An 18,251-nucleotide genomic window follows, 5' to 3' on the forward strand; every position below is an offset into this window, starting at 1 on the left:
TCTATTCTATTCTATTCTTTTTTACGTGTATGCTCAGATCAGGTTGGCCAAGTGACGTCATGACGTTGACACGACGTGACTGTTAATAACTTAATTAAATAAAAAAAAAAATATTATGAATATTAATTTTGAATATAGAACAAATTAGAATGTAGAATATCATTTTTATCACATGAGTATTATAAATAATAAGTCAATAAAATGTAGACAAACCGAAACAAACGGACAAGACTGAGCGTTGAACCCGCCTCTTCTGTGATCTGATTGGTTCGTTTAATTGTCCCCTAGAAAAGTAATTGCAAGTGTATCTTCCTCTGGTAAGTAAATTAACTTTAAGCAATTTGTTAGTGTGAGCTTACCAGCAGATTATTTTGTTGTCATCCATCAGAAATATTAAGGGAGAGTTGTTGTGACTGCTTACTCACTACCGTAAACATTGCTTGCGTTTTAATAGTGTTTCACGTGACGTCATCAACTCGCGATCGACCACGTTGGGGACACTTTCTAAACAGAATGGAATTCAGCTCGCCGGTATATTGGATTATTGTCACCCAAAATCTCGTGAGGAGCGTCAACAATTGTCCAAAGAACGACAGAGAATGTGGCTAGCTAAGCTCCGACAGGACTTCTAAGGTAATAGCTGTACAACTTGGGTCTGTTCACAGCATTTCTTCCTTCTTCTCTTAAAGTTGGTCATATCCTCTGTCCATAGCATTCTAAAATCACACTTTAGTAACAATTAATACATGGTGGATGATGATTAAGTGCCCACTCCTGGTATGGGTATCTCCCACTACTTAGGCATAATTGTTCCAAATCTCACTCATTTTCTTGCTGATTAAGTCCTTCATGATATGTTTTAGTGTGCTCTGTGCATTTGTCCACATTTGTTGGCGGATTAAACATCTTAAAATCATATTTCTCTGTGCACTTCTATCGCTGTCCATTAAGTGTTTACATCCGTGTACTGCCCAAATAGTGATGTTGGTTCAAACACGTTTTCACACACGTTTTTTTTTAAACTGTAGACAGTAAAAATGTTAAATAAACATAAATTATGAATAATTAACAGAAAAAGTACATTATTTATTCATTTAGAGCTCTTTGGTTTTAATATCTTACCGTCCTCACACACTTTTAGTCCTGTCTTTCAGGATTTTTCCCATACACCTTGGCCTTGAGAGTTTTTGGAGTCCCCCAGGGCTCTATTTTAGGGCCTGTCATGTTTTCTCTGTATGGTAAAATTTAAAAAACTTTTTCCTTTTGCTCAGTTTTACACACTAAGGTTTTTTCAGTTGAGATTTATTGAGAAGTTAAAGGCCCCTTGTCCTCCAAATGAATTATTTATATTCATCACTCCTCACCTGGATTATTGCAAATCTTAATGTTTTGCTGTTGATCAGTTTCTATGTTGTGTGATGCCTTTGCTGGTTTCCTGTCGGTCTTAGGATCCAGTTTAAGACAGACGCTGAATGTTAAGATCTGTGTGTGCTAATGTAGGAGGGAGCAGGTGCAGCTTAGATTTGGGGAAGGCCCCTTTAATGTGGTTTCTGGATGACTCAGCAAATGTTTTGTTTCCACCCCAGACTAATCCTAATCTGTGTTATCAATCCTGAAAACACATTATCATAACCAATGAGGCGCCTGCTTAACTTCCTGTACTTCAACATCCTTCTTCTAAATGTGTTTCTGCTCCATCTGACTGTGTATGAATGGATTATGAGTCAGCTCTTCGTATCTGATGAAGCATGCAGAGGAGGGCGAGGAGGAAACACAGAGAGGTGCTCTTCTCATGCAGTAGGGGGGAGTGTTGCTCCAGGCTGACGTTGCGTTGTTTCCGCTGAAGGACGTCTGAATGGAGAGAGAGCTGAGAGCAGAACAGTTCCTGTTGACAGCAATAACAATGGCCGTGCCTGCAGCACAGAGACCATGTGCTCAGGAGGGCTGATTTTTAACAGTTTGTGCTGCGCTTTCCTCCAACGCTGACAGATGCATGCTGTTCCTTTATTACAGGTGCAGGAAATAAAGTGTGACTGAACGTTCACATCCATATCCATGTATGTATTTTGATTATAGAGAAGTATGCACAGCAGTTATTACCTGTACTGTGTCACTGCTGTTTGAATGTCAAGGCTGCGTAAAGCGAGCACCATGAATGCACAGGCTGGGTATCAGAAGGAGCAGCTGTGTTTGGAGGTTAAAGCAGCCAGAAATAACTCTGTTGTATGTGGTTACTATGGTAGCTCCACGTAGCTCTCTGCAGCTCTGCTTGAGTGTTAGCTCGGCGCTCTAACCTCTCTGGGAGGTAAAGCGGATCACAGAGGCCGTCAGTCCTCCTGCGTCTGTTTTGGAACATGTTTTCCTCGCTCAATGACTCCCAGAGTCTCACTGTCTGTGCCGTGTTGCTGATGTCATGGCTGCGGTACCACAGCTTACTGTACGTTGTCATGGTAAGAGGAAGGCCGGGGAGGAACATGAGACATGTCCAGCAGCTATAATAAAGACTGCAGCTCTCCTGGGCTCTGCCACTTGTGTGCACAGCAGCAACACTGCGTATTAATTACCCCATGCCTCCTCGGTGTCATTCAGCAGCCAGAGAGGGGGAGAAACATTTCCAAGGCACGTCCTTAAAATAAAGCAGCACTGTACGTGCTCGGAGTATTAACTTCCACACAGATGACCCATTTTTCCATCTCAAAGGGTCTGAGGATGGGTGGAAAAAAAGAGCGGGTGGGGGTGGAGGCAGCAGTGGAGCCAATCACGTGAATCTAAAGCAGGCTACAAATCCTGGTGGATTTCTCTTCCTCTGTGGGGCAATGCCTGTCATCTGTTTTTCCATTCCTCTGCTGCCCTCCTCATGCTAATTCAACCTCTGCTGCAGCTATTTGTGTAGGTGGGGGGAATCAAACACACATAATGCACTGACATGTTGTACAGTAATACTGTACAGGCCAGGTTTCAGTCTTTCTTTACTCGAATAGCTATAATGAATTTACTTTTTGAGACAGGTCTGATAAAAAATAATTTTTCTAACCCTCTTTTGGTAAAATGAGAAGGATCAGAATTTGGTTGAAATAAAGACAGACAACCAGAATTTTGCTGTATTCTACTGTTGTTTACCTCTGTTGCAGGAGTAGCTTCATTAAATGACAATAAATCAATAGTTGTAGGTTTTCATGGCCATTAAAACCACCTCTGAAATCTTTCCTTGGTGGAGGCACTCTGCCCTTAAAAGTGTTTTGCATTAAACAACTGGAAATTAGGACGACAGGGAGAAAAATAAAATAAAATAAAACATTAATAAGATTTGAGAAGTAAGTTGTAATATAGCAAGATAAAAGTTGGAACAGCATATTTTCTAGACTATGAGTTGCTTCGGAGTATAAATTGCATCAGTCAAAAAATGTGTCATAAAGAGGAAAAAATATATGTAAGTCGCATTGAACTACAAGACGCATTTAGTTAGAATGATTTGGTATGTTAACAGTATTTCAAGAGACAACTATTTACGTATAACTTTGATAAGTTTTTGTCTATTTGGAGGTTAAATATCTTTCCAACAGCAGCTCATATCTGTGAGCATAGTTAAGTTTCAGTTTCTTCTCTCAACATGCCCTCCTCTCACTCACTTTGCTCATATGCACTTCACCCCTCCTCCTCCTCCACTGCTCTACTGTGAGTGTTGCTGGTCAGACAGGTGCAATGTGGTAGCTTAAATGGGCCTCATTGGATGAATGTTCTTAAATGTTACGGGAGAGTAGACGACAAGTTTGAGATTTAAATTTAGAAATGCCATAGGGGCTGGAGAGGTATGTCCTCATCAGTATGGATCTAGCAATCTTTTTCCTTAAAAATATCCAATAACACATCTCCTTATTTATTTGATATATAAGTCGCACCTGACTGTATGTCACAGGACCAGCCAAACAATGAAAAAAGTGCAATTTATGGTTCGGAAAATACCACATTTTGCATCTCAAGTCCAGTTGTTACGTGACCAAGGTCCTAAATCAAATCAGAAAAACATCAATATTATAGGCCAAGGTTAGCCTGTTTTTTAAAAAATTATTAGTATTTTTTATCATTGTAGTGTTGCTTCATATTTGACTTCATAGCTTAGCATAAACTTTTACTTTTTGTAAAAGTTCATCTCTTTTCCATCTAATCTGGTAACAATATGTTGTAACATTAAAACTTTATTTAGGCTCCTATAACATAACAATCAAGAGACATAACCTACGTCACTTGAATTGTAACAGCTTTACACCATAACAGACTTTATTCTTGAAAGTTACAACTGAATTCTGTAAATTTTTGACATTTTTTGATTAATTTTTGTAAAAGTCTTTTTTTGTGCGTATGACGAAAAAAAAAGATTATATATATATATATATATATATATATATATATATATATATATATATATATATATATATATATATATATATATATATATATATGTGTGTGTGTGTGTGTGTGTGTGTGTTTTCTTACTTTAACCATGCAACACTCTGACTGTTAAAACTTTGACCTTGTTAATTCATGACTTTTGGATTCAAATCCCACAATGCTGTTTTTCAACTTATATCGTGTAACATTATCATTTTATTTTGACTTGAATTTTGCAACAGTTTAACTTTTTCTTGTATTTTATGATTTTGCATTCTCTTTATTTTGTCTGTAACCTTGCAACATTCCAACTTTATATCAACTCTTACCTTGTCATCTTACAACTTTGTTTCTACTAACCTCATAGAATTCCAACTTTATTTTAACGCCAACATTGTCTTTATCTCTTTTCTTGGTATTTTGACTTAAGCCAAAATACATTTTAAATTATTTTCAATTCCGATGTTTCTTCCTGATGTTGATTCAAAAACCGCGACATGGGGATCTGCAGACACCACGTGCTTCTGGGAGACAGATTGAGTCATGAAAAATAGATGTTATTGGTGTAAAAACACTCATGTTTCAGCTCTGCTACAGAGGAACTCCTCCAGTTTCCCCTCCTCCATGTGCAGGCTCAGTGGGTTGTTTACATTCTCGGTGTGTGTGAGCTGCAGGGTGTGGACAGCCGCCTTCCCCCCAAGCACTCAACCACCCTCACTGCTTCTCGCTAATGTCATCCTCCACCCTACCCCCAAGCCTCCACCTATCTCTTCATCACTAGATCCCCGATAAGGTGGAAATTCAATAGCAGTGCGCCCGCCTGAGAGGAGTGAGTGCATCACATGACCCCAGAGCTCTTGTTTGTCTCTGGTAACAAACCTGGAGGTGGATCTGTCATATAAAAAATCAGCTTCACTTCTCATCCTGTCATCTGTCATCAGCGTGATGTGTGTAATGTGGGCCAGAAGTGAAACTAGAAGAAGGAAGTGACACGCACACCAAGCAGGCAGGCAGGCAGGCAGGCAGGCGGGGGGTTAGGAAAGGGTTAACTAAGCAGACTGTGTGCATGGTTATTTTTTCCCCCCCCTCCCCTCGCTCTGATCTGCCTTCCTGTCTCACACACACACTCTCTCACACACACGCACACACAGGCAGTGCAGTGGCTTTGAAAACCATGAGAGAGTCAGACAGGCTTGTTTTGCATACTGTAGGTCTCCTGCATTGACTTGTAGCAAATCCCTGCCCTCGGGAGGCATGTCAGAGGGGATTAATGGGAGGGCCGGGGCCTCACAGAGTTTCCCATTGTCGCAGCCTGGCCCTGTGCTCGATTTTCATCCCGCAGAGTGAGAATAAGAGCGAGCAGGTGGGGTGGTGCTGGTGGAGGGGAGGGGGGTTATACAGTGGTGTTATTTCCCTCTGTCCTGATTCTTTAGAGCTGAAGGGAGGGAGGAAGGGATGGAGGGGAGGAGAGTGTAAATAATGTATTTGGAGCGACGGGGTGAAGGGAGCTTGACCGAGCTCAGAGAAAGGAAAGGTTGAGCGGCCGTGCTGCTGCACAGGAAGCTGGGGGCTGGAGGGGAAGGAGGAAGTGTACGAGCTGCGCAGTTGAGCTCGGGGGGAATGTGGGGCCTCTGCAAGAATGTGGCAATCCTCCACTTCCTTTCTATCGTCTCAGTGTTACAGGCACGTCGCTAGTTGCTGAAGCTACCATTAATAATGTGATGCTAGTCAGAATGCGGTAATGTGCAGTGTTGTTTCACAACAGGATGGAGGAGCTGCGGTTTCTCTGAGGAAAACAGAAACTGTGGTTGCATCACTATTATTAGATTATCAGACAGTTTACACAAAGTCTCCGCTCTGTTATCTGTTTTTTAGGCAACAATCAGACATGACACACTTACCAGAAGCTGGTTTATATTCATAAACAGTAAAGGCTGGAGGCTAACAGCTAGCCTGTTTGTGCCCAATGAACAGAAGATCCACCTCTATGTTTTACTCAGATAGAAAGTGAATGTTCCCTCCTCCCTACGACAGTCCTCCATTTTTGTAACATATAAACTGATTTCCAAATGTAATCACTTATCATTTATTTCTACTCTTCCCTCATAACAGTCTGATTTTTTTATTGACTCTTACCTAAGAACCTTGCAGCTTGTTTTTTAACTCTGACCTCTTAATTTTCTGACTTTATGTCGACTCTAACCTGTAGAGATTCTGACTTTACTGCAACGCTTATGCAGTAACTCTACGAGTTTACTTCTACTTTAACATCTTAAAACTCAGAATTTGTTTCATCTCGAGCTTCGTAACATTCCAACTTTTTTCAACTCTAGCCCCATAAACTTATGATTTTGTTTCAAATCCAAACCCGAAAAATTCCTAAATTTATTCTGACTGTAATCTATTAGTGTCAGTTCACTTCCACACTTACCTCATAACATTCCAAAATTATTTATTTTCCAGCTTTCCTTCATTTTGACTCTAGCTTCGTAACCTCACAACTTTGCTTCTTCTTTATGTTAACCTCGCAACAATCCAAGTTTATTTTCCTCTAGCTTTTCAATATTATGACTTTATGTTGACCCAAACTTTAATATATCCAAATATATTCAGACTTCAACATAGGAACCTAGGAAGGTAAAGTCCACGGGCTTACAAACTAGGGGTGGGTGAAAAAATCAATCACGTAAGTATTGGGAATTTTTGTTTAACAATATTGAAATTGGGATTCTCAGTTAAAAGAAAAAAAAAACGTATATTTTTTCCCCCAAATTTAAATTCTTTATTTCAGTCTTTGATTAAAAGCTGGATTGGAAAAAAGTTACCACCTTTCTCCGGCAGATGGCGAAATGTTTCTCCTTGACTTAAATGATGTGCAATTTTTTGGGGAAAATATGGCTTCTGATATAGTCTATAGACAATATCATCATCACTTAACGTTTTCACATGGTCTGCTGTTAAAAAAAGAAAATTAAAAATTTCAAGAATGGGAAGCATCGAGGAATCGCAATTTAAATTGAATTGGCACCCCAAAATTGTAAAAGAATCGGATCGCGAGAAAGGCATATTGCCCTAGCCTTACTGTGCCCCCCTACAGGAGCCTAGTCTGGTATTAGAATTTTTTTCGCCCTCCTCCCTCCTGATCTTTTCACATTGGAAGAAACAGGATGCTGCGCACGCTAGCTGCCTCCAGGGGTCTCTCGCTCCTGTCCTCCACCTGTTATATGTAACTGTCTTTTTATGTTTTTTTTGTAAGGGGTGAAACTGCAATGTAATTTCCCCTCTGGGATCAATATTTCTGATTCTGATTCTGAACATTTTAACTCTATGTTACGATCCGACTCCATCCTCTAAACATGACAACTTTATATTCCGTCAGTTTCCAACTTTGTTTCAACTCTCACCTCATGGCATTACACATTTAATCCGTTTACTTCGTCAGGATCCCCATCAGCTCAAAATTCTTCTACAGAGTTTTTATGCTAAGCTAACTGTCAGCTCAAGCTTCTTCTACAGAGTTTTTATGCTCAGCTAACTGTTGCTAACCAAAGCTAGAGAGTGGTATCAATGTCCAGTCCAACCTGAACTTATGGAGAGATAATGTCAGCTTTGCAGGAGTCTAACACGTATTCTACTTTTATTGTATCTTGATGCTAAAGCTGAAGTCGGATAAAGTTTCATACACAGCCGAAACAACTGCTCTGGGTGGGGATGTTTGAGTACAACTGAGGAGTCAGGAGAACTGTAATGTTCTTCGAACCGACCTGTTGGTTTTCTTTAGGTAAGAGAGTAAAAACATGCAGTAAAGAGTCACAGATTAGAGTCCAATTGGCATCGAGCATGTTGAGTATTTTGTGTGCATACATTGGGCGCATGCTAAGCTAAACTGGTGCTTTGTTGGAGTTGTTTTTAAAGTTATGAAATGTGCATTTGTTTGTTGAAAATTTGCCTTAAACACTTGCCTCAAACTATGACCAGCAGAACTGCAGAAGCAGAAGTTACTCGTGGTTATGTCTGAGATCAGTCATTGAACTTAGTTTTCCAAATCTAACACTGTGAATAATTAAAACATATCATATTTATTAGATCTTGATTACGCTGAATCCTAAACTGTTTGAAAAAAGAATCTGGACCTGCATGGTTTGAGGCCTCAGACAAAGCAGCAGTAGTTGGAACATATTGCGATTTTCTAACTCTCAGTAAAAAAACAAACCAGTGTAAATCCCCCAACATCAAACTGTTCCTCAGATGCTCCTCTCTCTCTGTAAAGTGTGATGAAACCGTCGACTTACGTTATTTCACCCTCAGCTCTTTATTTCTCTCCTTATCTCTCCTGGCTCTCCCTCGGCGTTGCTGCTCTCTTCTCTCTCCCACACCTGCTGTGTTTTACGACAACGATAAAGGAGACCTTCACCTTGAAACATGATAGAGCGACCCCGGCTCCCTCCTCTACAGTCGACTGAAAACAGTAAAGAAGATCACTTTTTCACACACACACACACGCCGTAACCTTGGTGTAACTTTTGTATTTTATCACATTTCCTCGGCCCTGCAGAGCTCTGCTGCGTATCGCCCTGTGCAGCTCGGCAGCCCACTCGTTCACCCGAGAACTACAAAGTGGGTTTGACGCCTTGCAACTTGTGTAACCGCGGTCTTTGAAGACTTTGGCTTTGAGCTCTGTGTCTCATCAATTCCCTACGCAGAGCTAAATTTGAATCTGAGGCGAGCACATAAGGGGGTAGCTGATCTGCCCCTCTCGTTTTATGTTATTCATTCATGCACACTATTTTTATGACAGCCTGTGCATGCTGAACTCTTTTACATGGCTCGTGTTTATGTAACCGTCTCCTGCCTGCACATGTATGTGTGTCTGTGTGTGCACATTCTAAAGCATGCTTGTAAAGGAAGGGATATTGTTGCATGAAATGTAAAGGAAGACCAATGGGTGTGATGATGAGCTTAGGTCAGTCCTGGGTCTTTCTGGGTCATGTTTTGATGCGGAGTGACACAGATATCCGCTCCGTAAAGTGAGTGCTACTTATCACAGAAAATTCCTGACTTATTTGTCATCTGGGGCCTGGATTTGTCACATCAAATCTGCTTTTCTGAATGAACTGGGACGGGAGATTACACGCTCATCGTCGGAGTCAGGCGATGAATCTGAAATGGAAGTCTGAGCAGGGAGCAGATCCACGTCGCACGCTAACATTTGATTCTCACGCTCTGGGAATGTGATTCTCTTTTGTCCAGAACACCGGTCAGATTCGTGATTGTTCCTCTAACCTAAGCTGCACTTTTCCCTCCTATCCTTCATCTTTTCACTTGACGCCAAATCCTCTCCAAGGCCGCTGCGATCCACCATGAAGCCAAATCCATCAAAATACGTCTTATATTTCACTAATTTTGTCAGATTTCCTCCTCTCCTCCTCTCTCTACTGATTTATCTCGGCATCATGTGATTTCACAGACACAGTTTTTTGCTTTGAGAGTCATCTGAGCTCCATGAATATCCGGCTCCTGACCTATTTTCCACTAAAGCCTTCGTGTTTGTTTGGAGTCTATTTGCAGCCGCTGTGATGATTCGATGTTATTGCTGAAAATATGAGCGACTTGTTATGTTCGCGGCTCCACTTTCATTAGCATATAAAAGGCTTTTTTTGATAGCGTTATCTAGTTTGAGGTGTTTCACTCCATAATTTATTTCGCAGTGAGAGAAGTCAGATAAGTTTTTGCATCCCTGGACCTGATTTGTGTTTAATGGACTTACATGATTAATGAATCAATTATTGGACGCCGCCTCTGACAGCTTTTCAAATTAAAAGAAGCACAATTGTTGTGGAGTTTCTCTCACTTGCGCGCAGGCTCAATCTGCTCCTGTGATTATAAACGTGCTGAACAATTAACAAACACGGCGAGGTGGTTACACGCTGGGTCAGGTGGGGTCAGGCTCACGTGGAGATGACTGCACTCAAAGTTAATCTTGCACTGAAGGCTTTTAGTCTGGATGACGCTCCGTGTGAGGCCTCACTCTCTCCTCCCTGCAGCCTCCAATCCTCCAGAGGGACGGCTTGTTGACATCCATTAGGAGGTTTCCCAGCATTCAGCAGGGCCAGGAAAGAGGACTAATGATGTAATTCCCTCAGAGATGACATTAAAATGTCAAAGTGCCGCAGCTGACATCATCCATTTAGCACACATTTTCCAATAATACACATTTGTCTTCCTGCTCTGTGTAACTGGAGCTCCACACCCATCCCGCTGCCTCCGGGCTCTGCTGAGGTGTGCAGCCTCATGATGGAGGACAGACTGATACCATCAAAGCGTGTCTTCCCCTGCAGCTATGAATGCCCTGCTCCAGAAAAGAGTGTTTTGAACACGCTCTGTGTGTCCCTTTCTTCTTCTTGTTTAAGCCTCAGCTCATATTAACTCATCTGCACCACAAAGACCCACACACCCTGATTTTGTTCCTCTACAAGTTCCCCCACGTGTAGAGAAGACCTTGAAGGACTTGGACTTATATTAGCTCAGGTTTCCAGATGCATGCAACATTTTCTGCAGGATATTCTGATGGTTTTCTTTTAGGGCTGCACAATAATTTGCAGTTTTATTTCTATTGCACTGTGCATCGAAAAAGACCTCTGTTTGTTAACCGGCATGTATATTTTTTACCTCCTTGCTGATCTCTGCAGCTTCTTCCCTACAACTCTACCAATGTTGCAATATTGATCCCTTTAGGTCTTCTTTTGTTTTTATGGTTGCTAAGCAGATGCCGCAGCTCTGCAATGAGGCATTTCCCCTTTTTCTGACCCTTTGACTTCAAAATATCAATGTTCACTCCCCTCTAAAGTATAGAAACAGAGAGGCACATTCCTTTGTTTTAGTAAGAGTTGAAAACAAGCAGTTGTGGAGCTTTGGGAAGATGAAACTCAATCAGAGCCATGGAACAAACATTGACCATAACCACTGTGACGACCACTTGGAATATCCCGAAGAGGAAAGAAACTTGTGCACCAGAGTAACAGACGTCGAATGGGGAGACTGATGGAAACAGCAGCAGTCGACGACATAAACATTGCGAGGCTGTAAAAAAAAGACCCCGAAGCAACTGTTAGACTTTATAAACACAAGTTAGGAGGCAAACCCTAAAGATGAAGACTCGCTGAAGTGACGGAAAGTTTCCGCTCAAGATCCCAAACATATGAGCTACATGGTGGAGATAACATCACCGCTCAGGCTCACACAACTTCTTCTGATGATGTTACACATGAGCACTGCAGCAAAATGACCTCTGAAGACTACAGAAACATTTTTCATCTGTATATTCTAAGAAAAAAACCCATACTGACTGAGAGATCCCTTATTGTGCAGCAAGATAATGATCCAAAAAGCAACAAAGTCGATTACCAGGAGCAGGAAGTAGAAGATTTAGAGGCTGTTTACACAACAACAGTCTTAGGATGAAAAAGTTGGGTTTCAGCCTCGACCTTTTAGCCATCTTAAACAGAAACTTCTGAAAACAGCCTACAGAGTGATATTTTTCTGAAATGCTGTGACCACTGTACTTCATCCCCCATCCAAACAAAGCTCACTCATTCAGCTTCCATTGTGTTTCTTTTTTCTTTCTACTCTAGTTTGGAAGCAGCTGACTCTTTTGGTCTGTGGAGAAACAGGTAGTGGTCGCGTAGGGCGTGTCTCTACAGTTATATCGCCAACTACAGGCCAAGCATGCATACTAGAGTGTTTTCAGCGCTTCCGTGTAAAAGGAGGTTTTTTTGATTGCGTTTTATGTGGGGCCTCAAAGGCCCATGGGCTGTAGTTTCCCCATATCTGCCATAGAGTGGGCATTTCACCTGCTGAAGAGAAGACTGGAGGGAGTAACCCCTTTATTAAACCACAACTGAAAGAGGCTGAGATGAAAGCAACGAAATAACAGGATCCAATGGTTTAGTGATGCCAGCGGGCCACACAAGCACAGGATTTGCAACTTAATATTAAGTCTCGTTCAAAGTGTAAATTTTGAAACCTGCAAAATCTGGCTTTGTTAAGTTTTTGGATTCACCTTTATTAGACAAGGCATCTGAGAAGAGGACTATAGCATCTGTTTAAGAGGCTGACGAGGCTAAAAGCCCAAAAGTCAGACTTTTTTCAATCCTAACAATCACAGCAAAGACCTTACGATCTCTTAGAGGTCGCTAAGCTATTCTAAAATCAAACAGAGTCAAATTGTTGTTGGGATGAATTATGACATATTAAGAAACTTGCAGAATTGAAGGTCATATTCATGAATACTTTATGAAGCAATGTGTAATGTGTCCTGGATACTACAAAATTGCGTTCTTTGACCGTTATCGGGATATCCTCTGATGTAACATCACATAGCAGATTCTTCTGATATCATTCAGGCTTTAAATCTAAATCTGTGTGTATCCTTCTCACACGCTGACATCTGATGTGTATTTGGCTGCATTAAATTGTGACTCTCCATCCTTCATGCCGCACCCCCTGCGCCTCTCACTCGGGTCAATGAACGCGGTGTTTTTCAGAAGAAAAAGGCAGAACCTGAAATATATTTCCACGAGGGAGACTCGACAGCCCTCTGTTCTCCAACTCGGTGAGTGGGCCGGCTTCAGACGTCAATAATGGATGCTGGAAGGCAGAGTAAGGAGACGTGAACTGGAAGCAGAGGAGGAGGGCTGCGCCTCGCTTAATAATGAATCAATTGATCCCCCTGCAGATGATGGATCGGGTTGCTATGACGACAGATGCAGTGGTACCCAGAGCGTGGAAGAGAGGTTTGTTTCCCAGAAGCGTGCACTCAGCGCTGTGGGTGCTTTTAGATGTAAGAAGAAAAGAAAACAGCCTTGTCCAATCAGGAATCAGCTTTTAAATCTGTTATTTTTACATCTTTCTTTTATTTGTTGGTTTTATGAAACAGATACATCTGAGCTCTCCTCTCTCAAACACACGTGTATTCTTTCACTCTCATCACCCTGCCTTCTATAAAAAACCCAACATGTTTACCGTGTCTGCATGTGTGCATCCTGTTGCCACAGAAACGTAGCTGATGCTGGGTCCAGCTGGGACCACGTTGCCAAGTAACAGCTGAGTTATGAGAGTGGAGGAGAGGAGCGTAGGCGTGAAGAGGAGCCGAGGGGAGGGGGAGGTGAAGGGAGCGTTGAGGATACGAGGACGTCTACAAAGCCAGCGAGCAACAAAGACGAAGAAGCATGAGGGGGGAAACATCTCTGAGGGTGAAAAAATAAAAAAGAAAGAGTGTTTATTTGGGTTAGAGCTCCAGTTTGAAAAATAAGATGTTTTTTATCTCTCCCTGCGCCTTCCTGCCAGAGAATATTAATACTTGTGAGCATCACAAAGCAGCACCGCTCTCTGTAAAAGGCACACAAACAGCATAAGCTGTGCCAGCGACGTAAGCCATGTGCACCATACTAAACAGCAGCAGGGCAGCTTTGATAACTCCTTTCATGGAGAGAAAACTGGAGTAATGAGGGCAAAGCTGAGAGCACAGAGGCCTTACTGCACTGACCTGACTCTTACATGGAGGGCACAGCACCTTGAGTGACTCACAAGTGGACAGAAATACACAAAACATCAGTTTCTAACACACTTACAGTGTTTTAATAAAGAATGCAGCTCCATCAAATCATCTTTCAGTGTAACTGGACTCAATGTTCTAAACAGATATTCACAGTATAGATGCTGCAGGATTGACAATATGGTGAGATACAGATGCTTGCTAATGTCAAAAATATACCTGTCAACCAAAGAGGCCACGCCCCCCTAATCCTCCCTGTAAACAGGTGAGCTGTTATTAAATTCAGATGCACAGTCATAAAGAGAAAAATAAGCTACAGAGAGACAAGCTGTTCCTGTTCCAGGCTGTAAACATTTCTGCTGGTAAGTTTTTAACATGGAGCACTATGGGGACCTTATTCACTTTGGAGACAAACTCTAGTGGACGCTCAAGGGTATTGCAGTTTTATACCATTATATCAGTAAGACCCTGCCACTGTTGAATCCCTTTTTAACTTTTGACAACAAAAAAACAAAAAACAAAAAAACAAACTCCAACAAAAAACCCCCCATCAAAATATGGTCTGCAGTCTTAATATATAAGTCATAATTATTATAATTATTTTAAAAAAATAAATTAACGCCTTTTGATGTTGTGAGTGATGAAAAATGTTATAAAATGCAATTACAGTTTTTGTACTAGGCTGTTAACTTGTCCTTTTCTAACATGAAGCTCTTTGGGGCCTACTTTTGGAAACAATCCCTTGTGTCGAAGCTTAGTATTACAGTTTTTGCTATTTTAGGATTTTGTTTTTTTGCCTCGAGTTTTCTGCCTGGATTAAAACTGCTTCAGTTGCACAGTTGTACAGTTGTGTGACTTTGTAAAATAACAACAAGGTGCAAAAAAAGTTTCTGTACCAGGCTGAAAACATGTTTTTTTCTGCTCTTAAGTTTTTAACATGGGGGGCTGACTCACTTTTGAAGGCAGCATGTTGCGTCAAATCAAGGTATTGCAGTTAGCATCCTGAAAAATTAAACAGCATCTACTACTTATTTTGTTCAATTCTAATTAAAGAAGACATCAAAATATGACCCAAAGTTACACAAAAATAATTTGAAAATTCAAAAATTGTTCTTTTATCTTGTTAAACGTTTTTTTTTTATGTTTAAAACATTTTGTGTATTTTTTTACCATTATTCATCTCAAAGGTCTAGATTGTATTCTTTTTTTCCCTGTCAGTTTCTTAGTTTGTCTTAAGAATAGAAATCAACAAATACATTCAAGAAAAAGTCTTTTTAGAGATTTTTAATTAGAAAAAACAACCGTAAGGTGCAGGGGACTGTCTTTGTTCTGGGTTGTGAATACGTTTAGTTCGACCATAAATATTCTAACATGGAGCTCAGTGGGGACTGACTGACTTTTGGGGTCAGCCTCGGGTGGTAGAGCAAAGTATTGCAGTTTTTGGCAGTACAATGATCTTTTTACTTTTTTTTCCCTTACACTTCCCGTTTGGTAGAAAACCCTGCCTTTTCAAATTTTGATACATAAAAAATCAAAATCTTGTTATTATTATATATATTATTTTGCAGAAGTTGTCTCCAGGGGTCTAGATTTTTTTTCTCTCTTTGTTTTTATTTCTTTTTTCTATATTGTAGGGTTTTATATAACTCTCCAATGGAAATTTGAAAATATGTTTAAGCTGTTCTACCAGGCTGTAAACATGTTTATTTCTGCTGTTCAACATGGAGCTCTTTGGGGATTGTATCACTTTTGGGGGCAGCCTCTAGAGGCCACTCAGGGAACTGCAGTCCTGTTTTTCTTCTGTGAGGTTCAGTGGTTGTCTAAGTGCAGTGACTGTACGGTGTATGATAACAGCAGCTTGTTACGTTCTTCAACCTCCATCTGTGAGTCGAATGACTAAAACAACTGTACTCTCCATTCTCTTCTTGTTCGTCTGAATCATCTCCACCTGATCTTCAACCTGTCTCCAAATCTCAGCGTGATGGTGCAGATTTCCCGTCACATCACTGTAGTCTCTGCTCCTTGCTCAAACGCTTTTGTTCTCGCTCATTAAGAGCTCATCTTTGTGTCTTCTCCCGTGTGAGCAGTCCGATTTGTTGTCATGGAAACTGCTCGCGAAGAGCCTTGGTGCTACGTTTGAGACTAATTGTCATCCCCAGACGAGCATGCACGCTCCCCGTTTCGCACTCGCTGATGGAATCGGAGTGTTTGTTGCTTTGTAATAATGTTCTCATGCTCCAGTACTTCTCGACAATCACCCTCTGACACAAAGCCTCTGAAATCCTGCAAAACAGCCGAAAAATAACAAACTCGACAGAAACAAAACAGCTATTGAAGCTCCTGGAGTGCTCCCAAGCTGCTCAGTCCAAATATGCTTGATAAATTCTCAGCCTGGGAATGAGAAATGTGAAGCTGGCCGCGTTCAGTGCTCCTCTAAAGGCAGCGTGAGGTGAGGTGTCAAAGATCAGAGCACGTCTCGTCTGTGCTAATTCGTACAGTTCAGGAAATGCATTCAGGGCAAGAGAGGAAAACAAAAACAATGGAGGCAGCGTGGTCGTCTTTATATAACAGAGCTGCCTGTGGCGATTGTGCAATGCGGTGTAGTTGTCTGGGCTGATGTAAACAGAGTGTTGGAGCCTCTGGAGGCTCAGCCATGTGCCTTGATGCAGCAGTTATGGGCACATGCCCTACTTTCATAAATCAGAGCTGTAGAAAAAATGGAAACAGCGTGAGGGGAGAGGGGGAGGGAGGGAGGAGGAGGGGATGCCGAGTGAGCGGGGGAGGCGGGGGCTGCTGAACAAGGCTCATATTGATGTTCCAAACACAGCTGCAGGCGTCAGCTGACTGGCTGGCCTGGAAGCAGCCCCGAGCTCTGCCTCCTGCCTTTATCAGCTTACACTGTGACCTTTCTCTTTCTACTGGAATAGATACCCGCCTGCCCCCTCCGTGTGCATCTCTCTACCACGCTCTGTCCACGCCGTCCCACAGCCCCGCCGTCCTCTCTGACATCTGACTTATGCCGGCGCTTTCTCAATCTGCACATCAGCACTTCTGTGTGTCTCTCTGTCGCTTTCACGATGACGATGATGATGGATTTTTGCAGACTGCTTCTGCAGAGTTTGATTCCTGAGCTGACAGCTCGGGTGTGGACATATTTAGAAGTTAGCGGCAGTTCAGGGCGAGTTTGAAGCAGCAGCTGTCGTCGTGAGTGCGTCCCTGAGGGGCTGTAATCAGCAGAGGTAGCTGTCAATCACAGGTCTGCAGGCCTCATGGGCTTTTTCTCAGAAAGACGCCCCCTCCATGCAAACACACACACACAGGCACACACACCTCCCCTTGATGACGCTCTTCAAGTGTTGCTGGATAGTGTTTCTATGGAAGCTGTCCACCCACACACACACACACACACACACACACACACAGCCTCCCTCACCTCCCCTCCGACTGTTTGCAGGAAACACTCATCCTTCTCTGGAGATGTCGCTTGCGGCGGATCATGCACTCATAAATCCTGGGCTCCTTTCTGGGAAATGAAGGGCTTGAAAGTTACATACATACAGAGAGTGAGTGAGGGGGAAGGCATTGGGGGGCAAAACACAGCTTGCCGAGTATATCTGCAAGCTTTCCTGACAGTGAAGAGGTTGGATTGAGTGTCTGCCCCCAGTGGGAGGCAAATAAGGAGCAGATTCTATGCTTCCCTGGTTGCTGTGAGAGAATCTGAGACACTGCGGTGTCTAGGCAGACCTCAGCAGTCCCAAAAACATCACAGGAATCCGAAGTGCTCGGCGCTGGAGGACAAAGAGGGATGGAAAGGCGAGAAAGGGAGAGAGAATAGAGGCGTTTAAAGGCAGCCATCGCCTGCTTCAGATGTCAGACAATGGATCACAGCTGCTGCGTGGCTTTGAACTGCAGCTGTCTGTCATCCGCTGGCTCTGCTCCCGTGTGCATGTGGTCACGGGTTGTGTCTGAACAATGCGCTGCTGTAAAGTATAAGAGGAAGATTAGTGTGTACAATATTCCAAAATAAGAGGGTGGATTGAGGTCATGAGGAGTGATACACGAGAATGTTTCCTGATTTAGACACCCTTAGAGAGGCGAAGGAGGGTACAGGGTCGAGTCTGGAGAGCGTCGAGGACATGAAACTCGCTCATCCTCGTCGTGGAAAGAACTCCTTCAAGAGCCTCATTATCAGTGTCATCTGCGGATCATCAGAGAACATCTCATCCTCATCTCGGCTGCTTTTTGATCATCCTCCAGACAATGCACCATTAGGCCCGGGCTGATTTTCTAAAGCACGGCTCAATTACTC

At 42.3% G+C, this 18,251-nt stretch overlaps 1 long non-coding RNA gene across 1 annotated transcript in view; it reads left to right on the forward strand.

Annotated features, from left to right (window-relative positions):
* Positions 1-483: 483 nt before the first annotated feature.
* The window catches only part of LOC141795498 (uncharacterized), a 38,417-nt gene continuing 20,649 nt past the window's right edge, over positions 484-18,251 (forward strand). Inside the window, exon 1 of the long non-coding RNA XR_012598609.1 lies at positions 484-633. This is a non-coding gene — a long non-coding RNA (uncharacterized LOC141795498). The remainder of the gene's footprint in view (positions 634-18,251) is intronic.

Source organism: Halichoeres trimaculatus, unplaced genomic scaffold, assembly GCF_033239565.1.
Source record: "Halichoeres trimaculatus isolate MK-OKI-2021-1 unplaced genomic scaffold, fHalTri1.1 fHalTri1_scaffold_8, whole genome shotgun sequence".
NCBI lineage: Eukaryota > Metazoa > Chordata > Actinopteri > Labriformes > Labridae > Halichoeres > Halichoeres trimaculatus.